The sequence below is a fragment of the Tachyglossus aculeatus genome, chromosome 5 (genome assembly GCF_015852505.1).
Source record: "Tachyglossus aculeatus isolate mTacAcu1 chromosome 5, mTacAcu1.pri, whole genome shotgun sequence".
Lineage (NCBI taxonomy): Eukaryota > Metazoa > Chordata > Mammalia > Monotremata > Tachyglossidae > Tachyglossus > Tachyglossus aculeatus.
The window spans coordinates 104382772-104394273 of NC_052070.1; the positions used below are offsets into that span (position 1 = coordinate 104382772).

The 11502-nt window shown below is 46.1% G+C and overlaps 1 pseudogene; it reads left to right on the top strand.

Annotated features, from left to right (window-relative positions):
* Positions 1–211: 211 nt before the first annotated feature.
* On the top strand, positions 212–1172 carry LOC119928868 (annotated as a pseudogene).
* The last annotated feature ends 10330 nt before the right edge of the window (positions 1173–11502 follow it).

Here is an 11502-nt window from a genome sequence, read left to right on the forward strand (position 1 = left end):
AGGGAGTTTCAGGTTAAGGGGAGGACATGGGAAAGAGATATGCAGCAAAATAGGTGAGATCGGGGCACAGTGAGTGAGTAGTGATAGAGGAACAGAGTATGTAGGCTGGGCTGTAGTAGGAGACCAACGAGGTAAGGTAGGAGGGAGCAAAGTGATTGACTTCTCCATATTTAGTTTCCATCTGTTAATCTGATTCTACCCTAAAACTACAATGAGCATGAGTCCTGGAGGTGAGATGTTTGATGGAAACCATACCTCAGTTGAAGATTTCAGTTTCCTGGGCCTGACTGATAATACATGGATGAAGATCACATGTTTCATGACATGTTTTGGAATGTATCTTGTAACGTTAGTGGGGAATCTTGGAATGATCCTGTTAATCCGGATTGACCCTCGACTTCACTCTCTCACGTACTTTTTTAACAGTCATCTGTCTCTGGTTGATCTTGGTTATTCCTCCGCTGTCACTCCACACATGCTATCAGACTCCTTAAGGAAGGGTAAGTCGATTTCTTTCAGCAGCTGTGCTACCCAGATGGTTTTTTTGTCATCTTTGCAAGCACAGAATGCTACCTTTTGTCAGCGATGGCTTTTGACCATTATGTCACGATCTGTAATTCACTGCTCTATGTAGTTAACATGTAGCCCAAAATCTGTGCCCACTTGTGATCAGATGCTACCTCATGGGTTTTGTGAATGCAACCACCCAGACCATTCTGACGTTCCATCTATCCTTCTGTGACTCCACTGTCATTAACCACTTTTTCTGTGACCTCCCTCCCCTGCTGGAACTGTCCTGCTCTAACATCCATGGCAACAAGACTGTACTACTCCTATTTGCAATCTTCCTGGGCGTATTCACATCTCTAGAAACCTTCCACTCTTATATATTCATCTTCACCACCATTTTGAGGATTGGCTCTGCTGAAGGGAGATGCAAAGCTTTTTCTATCTGCACCTCCCACCTGGCAGCTGTGACTATTTTCTACAGGACCACAGTCTTCATGTATGTGCGGCCGAGCTCCAGCTACTCCCTGGACTCGGACAAAGTGACCTCTGTTTTCTATACAGTGGTAATCCCCATGTTGAATCCCATGATCTACAGCCTGAGAAATAAAGAGATGAAGAATGCCATGAGCAGGTGTATATACCAAGGATATGGGATTTCATGACTGATTGAATATGCGTTTTAAATGAGAGTGATGAATTCAGGGCAGTGCCAAGGTTAAGAGTTTGGGAGACAGGAAGGATGATGGTATTGTCCAAACTACAGTGATGGAAAAGTCACGCGGAGGATAGGGCTTGGGTAGAAAAAGGTACAGTTCTGTTTTATCCCTTTTAGCATTTATTAAGTGCTTACTATGTGCAAAGCACTGTTCTAAGCATTGGGGTAGATATAAGGTGATCAGGTTTGCACACGGGGGGCTCACAGTCTTCATCCCCATTTTCCAGATGAGGTAACTGAGGCACAGAGAAGTGACGTGACTTGCCAAAAGTCACACAGCTGACAAGTGGCAGAGCAGGGATTTGAACCCAGGACCTCTGACTCCAAAGCCCGTGCTCTTTCCACTGAGCTATGCTGCTTCTCTAAGCTTCTGCTTCAGTCCCTTCTATGGACTGAATGTCAGGGCCCACAAAGTTTGAGTTCCTGGGGCCCTATGTAACCTGGAAACACTCTCTGGCCTAGAACCTTCCTGCCCATAGGCATGCACCCTTTAGACTCTCTACCCCAAAGCCAAGGTCATTGATGACCTTTGAGAGGGTAGTTTCTGTGGAGTGAAGCGCCACTTATCTCTTTCATTCCACCTACATATTCAGTCTGTCACCAAATCTGTTGGTTCTACTTTCACCACCTTGATAAAATCCGTTCTTTTCTCCCCATCCACACTGGTACTATGCTGATCAAAGCACTTATCAAATCCCACCTTAACTATTGCATAGATATATCACTGATCTCCCTGCCTCCTGTCTCTCCCCGCTCCAGTCTTTTCTTCACTCTGCTGCCCAGAACCTTCTTTTCTAAAAGAAGTCTCTCCACTCCTAAAGAACATCCAGTGGTTGCCCATCCACATCCACAACAAACAGAAACTCTACCATTAGCTTGAAGCCATTCAATCAATTCTCCCCCACCTACCTTACCCAGTGGATAGAGCACAGACCTGGGAGTCTATCAGGCAGAAACTCCTCACCCTGGGCTTCAAGGCTCTCCATCACCTCGCCCCCTCCTACCTCACCTCCCTTCTCTCCTTCTACGTCCCACCCCGCACCCTCCACTCCTCCGCCGTTAATCTCCTCACCGTACCTCATTCTCGCCTGTCCCGCCATCGACCCCCGGCCCACGTCATCCCCCGGGCCTGGAATGCCCTCCCTCTGCCCATCCACCAAGCTAGCACTCTTCCTCCCTTCAAGGCCCTGTTGAGAGCACACCTCATCCAGGAGGCCTTCCCAGACTGAGCCCCTTCCTTCCTCTCCCCCTCGTCCCCCTCTCCATCCCCCCATCTTACCTCCTTCCCTTCCCCACAGCACCTGTATATATGTATATATGTTTGTACATATTTATTACTCTATTTATTTATTTATTTATCTTACTTGTACATATGTATTCTATTTATTTTATTTTGTTAGTATGTTTGGTTTTGTTCTCTGTCTCCCCCTTTTAGACTGTGAGCCCAATGTTGGGTAGGGACTGTCTCTATATGTTGCCACTTTGTACTTCCAAAGCGCTTAGTACAGTGCTCTGCACATAGTAAGCGCTCAATAAATACGATTGATGATGATGATGATGATGAGTCAGAAGATCAGGGGTTCTAATCCCTTGGACAAGTGACTTCATTTCTCTGGGCCTAAGTTATTTCATCTGTAAAATGGGGAGTGAGACTGAGCCCCATGAACAGAGACTGTGTCCAACCCTATTTGCTTGTATCCACCCCAGCACTTGGTATAGTGCCTGGGCCATAGTAAGTGCTTAAAAAATACTATTATTATTATTATTATTATTATCATTATTATCATTATTTCCTACAGCCAGGGCTGCCCATTTCCCTCCTCTGACACCAACCTACTTTCTGTATCTCAATATTACCAGCCTCAGGGCCGGACTCTTACCTATATCCCCACTCTGAACTGGAACTCCCTCCCATTTCAGATTCATAGAGCACCATTCTCCCTATCTTCACATCCCTACTAAAATACTATCTCCTCCAAGAGACCCTCCCTAACTAACCCATTTCCCCAAACCATTTACCATCCCCTCTGCATCACTTATGCACTTAGGTCTGCATCCCTTAGACACTTAGATATTCACTCCACATCCAGCCCCACAGCACTTAAATATTTATCTTTATACACTGCCATTTCCTCTATCCATTCATTTTAATGTCTGTCTTCCCTTCTAAATTGCAAACCCCTTGTGAGCAGGGATTGTGACTACCCAGTCAATTGTATTGTATTTTTTCAAACACTTAATACAGTGTTCTGCACAGGTAGAGCTCAATAAATACCATTGACGAATTAATTGATTGGCAGTGGGTATGTAAATATGGGGATTGGAGGGTAATAATAATAATTGTGGTATCTGTTAAGTGCTTACTATATGCCAAGCACTATTCTAAGTGCTAGGGTAGAGATAAAGTAATCAGGTTGCACGCAGTCATTCATTCATTCATTCATTCAATCGTATTTATTGAGCACTTACTGTGTGCAGAGCACTGTACTGAGCACTTGGGAAGTACAAGTTGGCAACATATAGAGACGGTCCCTACCCAACAACGGGATCACAGTCTAGAAAGGGGAGACAGACAACAAAATGAAACATGTAGACAGATGTCAAGTCGTCAGAACAAATAAAATTAAAGCTAAATGAACATCATTAACAAAATAAATAGAATAATAAATATGTACAAGTAAAATAAATAGAGTGATAAATCTGTACAAACATATGTACAGGTGCTGTGGGGAGGGGAAGGAGGTAGGGTGGTGGGGATGGGGAGGAGGAGAGGACAAAGGGGAAAAAGAGGAAAAAGTCCATGTCCCTCAAGGAGCTCACAATCTTGATCCCTGATGTCCACCAGCGGACTTGGCATGACTGACTCCATCTTGCTCATACCAATAGTAACCCTCCATTTTGTGCAGACCGAAAGCACTCCAGTGTGTGCAAAGCTACATTAACAAAAGTGGCTCCACTCTGTCTGGGATGTCCCCATCCTGTGCTGACCATTATCTCCTGATAACATCCTGATAACAGGGATTTTGACACTAAACAAACCATGACAAACAAAAGGTTGCAATTTAACTCAGGAGCTAGGAATGCCAAGGTTTCACGTATAACACATGAGTGGGAATCCTTTTGTGTAGCTCAGATGGGGAACTAAATAGAAGAGGAAGAAGAGGCTGGGATTGGGTTTGCTTGCCACTCATACCTCTCTCTGGAGGTGAATGGGCAGGTAGTCAACCTTCCTATCTTTCCTGCTCTATCTGAACTCATGTCTCTGAGTCATTTTTCCTATCTGGGTCACCACCCTGGGTTCTCGAACCCTGCGGCTGACTTATACCGGTTATTCAATTTTGCACCCTATTTTTCTTTAACAATCCCCATTTTACAGATGAGGTAACTGAGTTACAGAGAACTTAAGTGACTTTCCCAAGATCGCACAGCAGTAACAGTAACTTCTTTTGGCGACCACGAAAGGACCCGAGTGCTGTGATCTAGATAGGAACAACCTCCATAGGTGAGAATGGTAGACTCTCCTTGTCGGCGAACTTGTAAGTAAGGATCCAAGTCTCCCCTTCTCTCCTTCTGGGTTGTTAATTTGGAAAGATCGGTGAGGTACTGGGTTAGTGGTTTCTTCCTCCTCCAGCTACATGGTGGAGGATGGTTTCTACCCACCTTCGGTTAGATGGGGCGGGTGGTTTCCCCTCCTGGATTAGGAGGTTGGTTGTCGACCTCAGAAGACGTTCTGAGGGGCCTGGGAGATGTTCTAGGGATTCGTTCCGGGTTAAGTGGAAAGTGGTTTCCGGTTGTTGGAACCATGGGCTCGAGTTACTCTAAGACTGGCTCGTGTCTGTCAAAAGCTCTCCAATCATGGGACAAGGGGCACCTACCTGTAACTAAAGAAATGTCTAAAATACAACTTGTAGGGTGTCACAAGGCCTGGACTAAGTTCCGGGACCAACAGGGTTATTATTTCTGGCCCGAGGGAGGGTCATTTGGTCCTCAAACTCTTCGCAAACTCAGGGACGTTTTATCCTGTTCCTGATCTGATGAAATGTGCTATTGGTATTGTTGGGCTAAAATTAGTAAGAATCAGTGCTCTCAGACCTAAGTAGCAACATTGTTACCCGTAGGAGAAAAGGCTGTGGCCTTCAGTCCCGAATCCACAGCCCCACTCAGCGGACCTGATGGGTACCTCAGTTCCTATCCTCCCCCACCCCCTGACTTATTTACCTCCAGTACTGCTTCTAGCCCCCGTTTGTGAGAACTGCCTGCAGATCCCAGCGGCAGATGGGACTATCATAGTAGCCCTTTTAACCTGGCAGCAGAATACTTCACCCTTTCAAAAAAAATCCACAGGAAGTGTATCGAAGGGTCCTGGGAATTTTTAGAAACCATCTTCCTACTTGGGCAGATGTAGAGGAGCTGCTTGAATAGCTTTTCCACTTCTGATGAGTGCTTCCACCTCAGAGCTCTGACTGTCAAGTTAGAGAATGATGGTCAGGCCCGTGTGGCATGGCCAACAATTGTGCCTAATTGGAACTTAAATGTGGAAATAGATTGGAATCAACTTAATCAGGTGCGGCAGACTCTCCTGGCTGCCATCCAAGAATTGGGCCATAAACCTCCTAACTGGGACTCCTTTCATGGTATGATCCAGAGGTAAGGGGAAACCTCTGATGACTTTTTCACTTGACTTAGTGAGGTAGCTGAGACACTTGTACAATTGAATCTGGATAATGAAAGAGATGCTAGAGCCCTGGCTACTGCCTTAATGAAACAGGGGAGGTTTGCCAATTATTTTGATAAGTATATTCCCGGATGGGCAGCAAAGCCCCTGCCAGAGCTGCGGGAGATTGTGTGCCATGTACAAAATATGAAACCCACCAATGCTGCAAAGGTCCTGCTTATGGGCACATGCTCCTCCCTGGGCATTGCTTTTATTGTCATCAGGAGGGTCACTTGAGTAGAGATTGCCCCAAATTGCGGTGAAATAAGTGGGGAAGACACCCACGGTTTCTACTCCCAGGTCGTCCGAACAGTACTAGACCCAATCAGGGTCCAGCCTTGAGGAATGGACCCCGTATGCTCCCAACCCAAAATACAGGACCCGACTCCAGCCCCTTTGGACCTTGGGACCCAGAGGGACACTAACGACTCTCGTCCTCCCCGAATATGCGATCCCCTGGGCATTAGTATCCCAATGCGTGTGCCTCACTGGCCGGTTACTCCCTGGGGATTGACTTCCCTGATCTGAGCCCACATGATAAACCATGGGTAAAACCATACGGCATGGCTCCTGTGATGACTGATGACCGACTCGTCACCCATGCCCGAGTCATTCTGTGAATTGACCATTAATACAAAGTCCTATAAATTGCTAGTTGATATGGGTGCAACCTATTCAGCACTCCCTTTCTTTCCCCCTGGCGCCCGGGGAAAGAATAGGATAAGTATAGTAGGGGTAGGTGGGAAAGTTCAAACTGTTTCTAGAACGCAGCCCCTACACTACTGGCTACAGGGGATTTGCATCCACCACTCGTTTCTCATCATTTCTTCCACTCCATCTCCTTTAATGGTACAAGATCTATTATGCCATTTGAATGTGACTCTGGTTTGTGATGATCAGGAAGGTATTTTCTTGACTCTAGGAAGCCTTCTGGGCAAACCTGATCCAGTGCACACTCCACCTGCACAGCTGAGTTCCCTCATGGGACTCCTGGATGCGTCTCCCTGCACAGATGATCCCACTCTAAGGACATTGTCCCTGACACTGTGAAGTCATGGTCCATCAGATGTAGGCTTTCTTTATGGGGTGGAGCCAGTTACAGTTGCAGTCTGAGAAGACCGGGCACCTTCCCAAGTCAGACAGTATCCAATGTCTCCAGAAGGTAAAGTGGATTTAAAGCCCTTTATAACTGCCTTTTTGCATGAGGGAATTTTAATCGAATGTTGGTCTCCTTGTAATACTCCTTTGTTGCCTGTGCGAAATCCAGGCTCCCCTCCATTTTATCGGTTAATCTAGGACTTGTGTGCAATTAACTCTTACATTTTGCCCGTGCACGCTGCGGTTCCTAGTCCCTCGGCGGTAGTTGGCTACGTGAGTCCTAAAGCAACCTGTTTTACTTGTATTGATCTAACTGGTGCTTTCTTTACCATCCCGGTGTCCTATGAGAGCCAGTACCTTTTTGCCTTTACCTGGGAAGGCTGTCAACTGACCTGGACAAGACTTCCCCAAGGTTTTGTCCACTCCCCATCCATCTTTTCAAGAGAATTGTGCAGAGCCCTATCACCCCTCAAATTACCCTAATGGATCAGTATGTTCCAGTATATGGTTGATATCCTTACTGCCGGAGACACAGAAGATCTGTGTCGGTCTGGTTGCCTCCAGGTCCTAGCTTGTTTGCATCAGCTTGGTCTTAAAGTCATCCACGAGAAACTGCAGTGGTGTCAGCCCCAGGTAAAATAACTTGGGTTCATGTTGCGGGTGGGAGAAAGAGCAATCGCCCCCAAGCGAGTGAGCTTGATTCAGTGCATGCCTCTCCTCTTGGGACATGCCATTGTTGTTCAGACTCCACACGAAGTTGTGTACCTCCTTCGTGGAGCAGCCACCCAAGCCCAATCTGTGGCACATCTAAGTATGAGGATGCCTTATTGGAAAATCTGCAGGTACACGTGGAGTGCGGTGGCTCTGTGAATCTGGCTACTCTTCTGTAGTCCTCCCCCACGACTGACCAAATTCATGATTGTGATGATGTAGTTCAGGAAACTGTAACTCCTCGCCCTGACCTCCGCGATGAGCCTCTGTTCACTCCTGTTAATAATAATAATAATGATAATGGCATTTATTAAGTGCTTACTATATGCAAGGCACTGCTCTAAGCGCTGGGGGTATACAAGGTGATCAGGTTGTCCCACAGGGGTGCTCATAGTCTTCATCACCATTTTACAGATGAGGTAACTGAGGCCCAGAGAAGTTAAGTGACTTGCCCAAAGTCACACAGCTGACAAGTGACAGAGCCAGGATTCGAACCCATGACCTCTGACTCCAAAGTCCGTGCTCTTTCCACTGAGCAACGCTGATCTAACTTTGTTTACAGATGGCTCCTCCTGTATGGACCAAGGGGTGTGCCTCACCGGCGCTGCCATTGTTACCCTAACCTGTGGACCGTCTCCCTCCCAGCTTCTTGCAGTGAGCAGGCAGCTGAGCTTGAAGCCCTTACACAGGCATTATTACTCGGTAAGGGGAAGCACGTGAGCATCTGCATGGACTCTAAGTATGCCTTTGGGGTCTGTCATGGTACAGGTGCCCTGTGGCAAAGTCATGGGTTGCTCACCTCAGCTGGCTGTTGTTAGTTAATGTAGTTAGTTAATCAGGTTGTTAATGGGGATCGTATAGAGCACCTACTATGGGCCCTTTTACTCCCAGTCGAGGTGGCCATTGTACATGTTCGTGCCCACATTCGAGGAAGTGATTCCCTGAGTTTGGGCAATTGCCGAGCCAACGAGGCCTCTCATTGGGCAGCCCTCTGGTTTTCCTGTGCTTCTTGTTTTTGGTGTGCTGTGTTTCTCAGCTTCTGAAGGCCTGCCTCCGACATGCTTCATCTACCCTGATGCTTCTGTAAACCCCAACTGTACCCCTGCCCAAGGCCGAGGTCATGGACCTGCAGCACCATCTGGGTGCCATGTTTCGCTGAGGAGGGAGATTGTTGTGTGTGATCTGCTCTGCTATGCCTGAATCTTTCTGTCTTTTCCTTTACTTTAGGTGCCGGCTTTGCGGAAGGCCTATTTTATCCCGAAGAGGGTTGTGTGTGATCCTCCCAGAGGCCATGGGCCTCAGAAGGATCAAAGGGAGGATTGTTGTCCGCCTGCAGACTTGGCATGACTGACTCCATCTTGTGCATACCAATAGTAACCCTCCATTTTGTGCAGAACGAAAGCACTCCAGTGTGTGCAAAGCTACATTAACCAAAGTGGCTCAACTCTGAATGGGATGTCCCCATCCTGTGCTGACCATTATCTCCTGATAACATCCTGATAACAGGGATTTTGACACTAACCAAACCATGACAAACAAAGGGTTGTAATTTAACTCAGTATCTAGGAATGCCAAGGTTTCACGTGTGGCACGTGTGCGGGAATCCTTTGCGTAGCTCAGATGGGGAACTAAATAAAAGAGGAAGCAGAGGCTAGGATCAGGGCTGCTTGCCACTCTTACCTCTCTCAGGAGGTGAACGGGCAGGTAGTCAACCTTCCTACCTTTCCTGCTCTATCTGAACTCATGTCTCTGAGTCATTTTTCCTATCTGCATCACCACCTTGGGCTCTCAAACCCTGTGGACATTTACACCGGTTAACCTATTTTGCACCCTGCTTTCCTTTAACAATCCCCGTTTTACAAATGAGGTAACTGAGGTATAGAGAAGTTAAGCGAATTGCCCAAGATCACACAGCAGACTTGTGGCAGAGCTGGGATTAGAAGGTATGATCTCCAACCCCCAGGCCCATTTTCTTTCCACTAGGCCATGCTGCATCTCTGTAAAACCCCAGTCACCTGGAGAATCTTGGAGAAAAGCAGGAGATGGAAGATAACCACTGCTTTCCTCACAGGAGGTTTCATTGCTTCCATTCTGTGGCTGGAGAAGAAAACATGGCTTATTATCCTATACATGTGTGTTTGCATGCATCTATGTGCATATGCACATATGCATGTTCATGTGCCCAAGAACATGTGCACTTATGATATTCATATATGCACATGTTCACATGTATGTACTTATATACAAGTAAATATATCTATATATTTTCCACATACACTGTGTATGCATATATATGCACTCTTTTGTGTGCTGAAGAGCTCGAAATAGGACTATGGTATATCATAGGATACATACATATATACACATAGATATTTGTCTGTGTATAGGTTCATATATGTAAACATGGAAGAATTTGATTTCTTTTAAATAATTAGCCATGAGCCCAGTTTGTGCCTCCAAAGCCAAGAGAATTAGAACTGTGCAATTCTTCCATGCTCTGACCAAACAGGATTTTAGTTCCATTTTCAACTAAGGTTATTGGAGACAGAGTTGCAAGGTGGTAGAGGGTGCTTTAATGCCCCTCACACAAGCCCTGGTGGAGAAGATTCATCTTGAAACAGGGAGCCAGAAAAAGAAAATCCTTTATAAATGTGGGGACTCTCATGGTATAGGTGTCCATCTCGCCAAGAACCTGGTCTCTAGAGAGGAAGAGAGGCAGGGGATCAGAGGTGAAGTAATGGCAGAAAGAGAGAGGGGGAATTTGTGGGTGCTGGTACACACAGGTGATCTGGAGACTCAGATCCAATCCAAGGACTGGAGGAATAAGTGGGTTCCCCCAGAGCACCCCAGGAGATAGCCCCAGGGCTACAGACCTGGATCCTGAAAGTACCTCCCATCTTTAAAATCTCCCAGCTTTAAAAATCCTACTGCATTATAAGAATAGCAGGATTGACAGGGTGGATTCCTTAGGCCAAACTGCAACCCGAATCCTACCCTGAAGATTGGATTTCTGCCTTGAGATGATGATGATGATGATGATGATGATGATGATGATGATGGCATTTTTTAAGCACTTACTATGTGCAAAGCACTGTTCTAAGCGCTGGGGAGGATACAAGGTGATCAGGTTGTCCCATGTGGGGCTCACAGTCTTAATCCCCATTTTATAGATGAGGGAACCGAGGCCCAAAGAAGTGAAGTGACTTGCCCAAGGTCACACAGCTGACAACTGGTGGAGCCAGGATTTGAATCCGGGGTTTGAGCTGTAAGGGGAAGTCAGGGAAGGATTGGATGAGGTGGGAGAGATGGATGGAAAATCAGTGATGAGAGTAGTACTTAGATCTTAAAACCAAATATGGCTGCTAATTATGGCCTTATGATTAACAGTAACTTCAAAGAGGGTCTGCTGAATGCCAAGAAAGAAAAAGCTTCAGACAGCTTTAATCGCTAACTCAAGTTTATTACCCTTTCCCTCCTGCTCCAACTCCCTGATCATGATTCCTCATTCAGGAAGGTTAAACAATCTTTTTCACCTCCATCTATTGAAATGTAAAAATAAACCTAGCAATATTACCAAAAAATATTCTTATAGAGCTTTGTTGTAAGTTTGAATTTAAAATGTGGAATTAATCGCATGTGTTTACCCATTCACATTTAAGGCTAAGCAATGCCAACTGAACTCTCCATCTCTACCTCACAGTAGACCCCCCACATTCTGCAAAAAGGCATTTTCTATGGCAAACCATGAAAATGT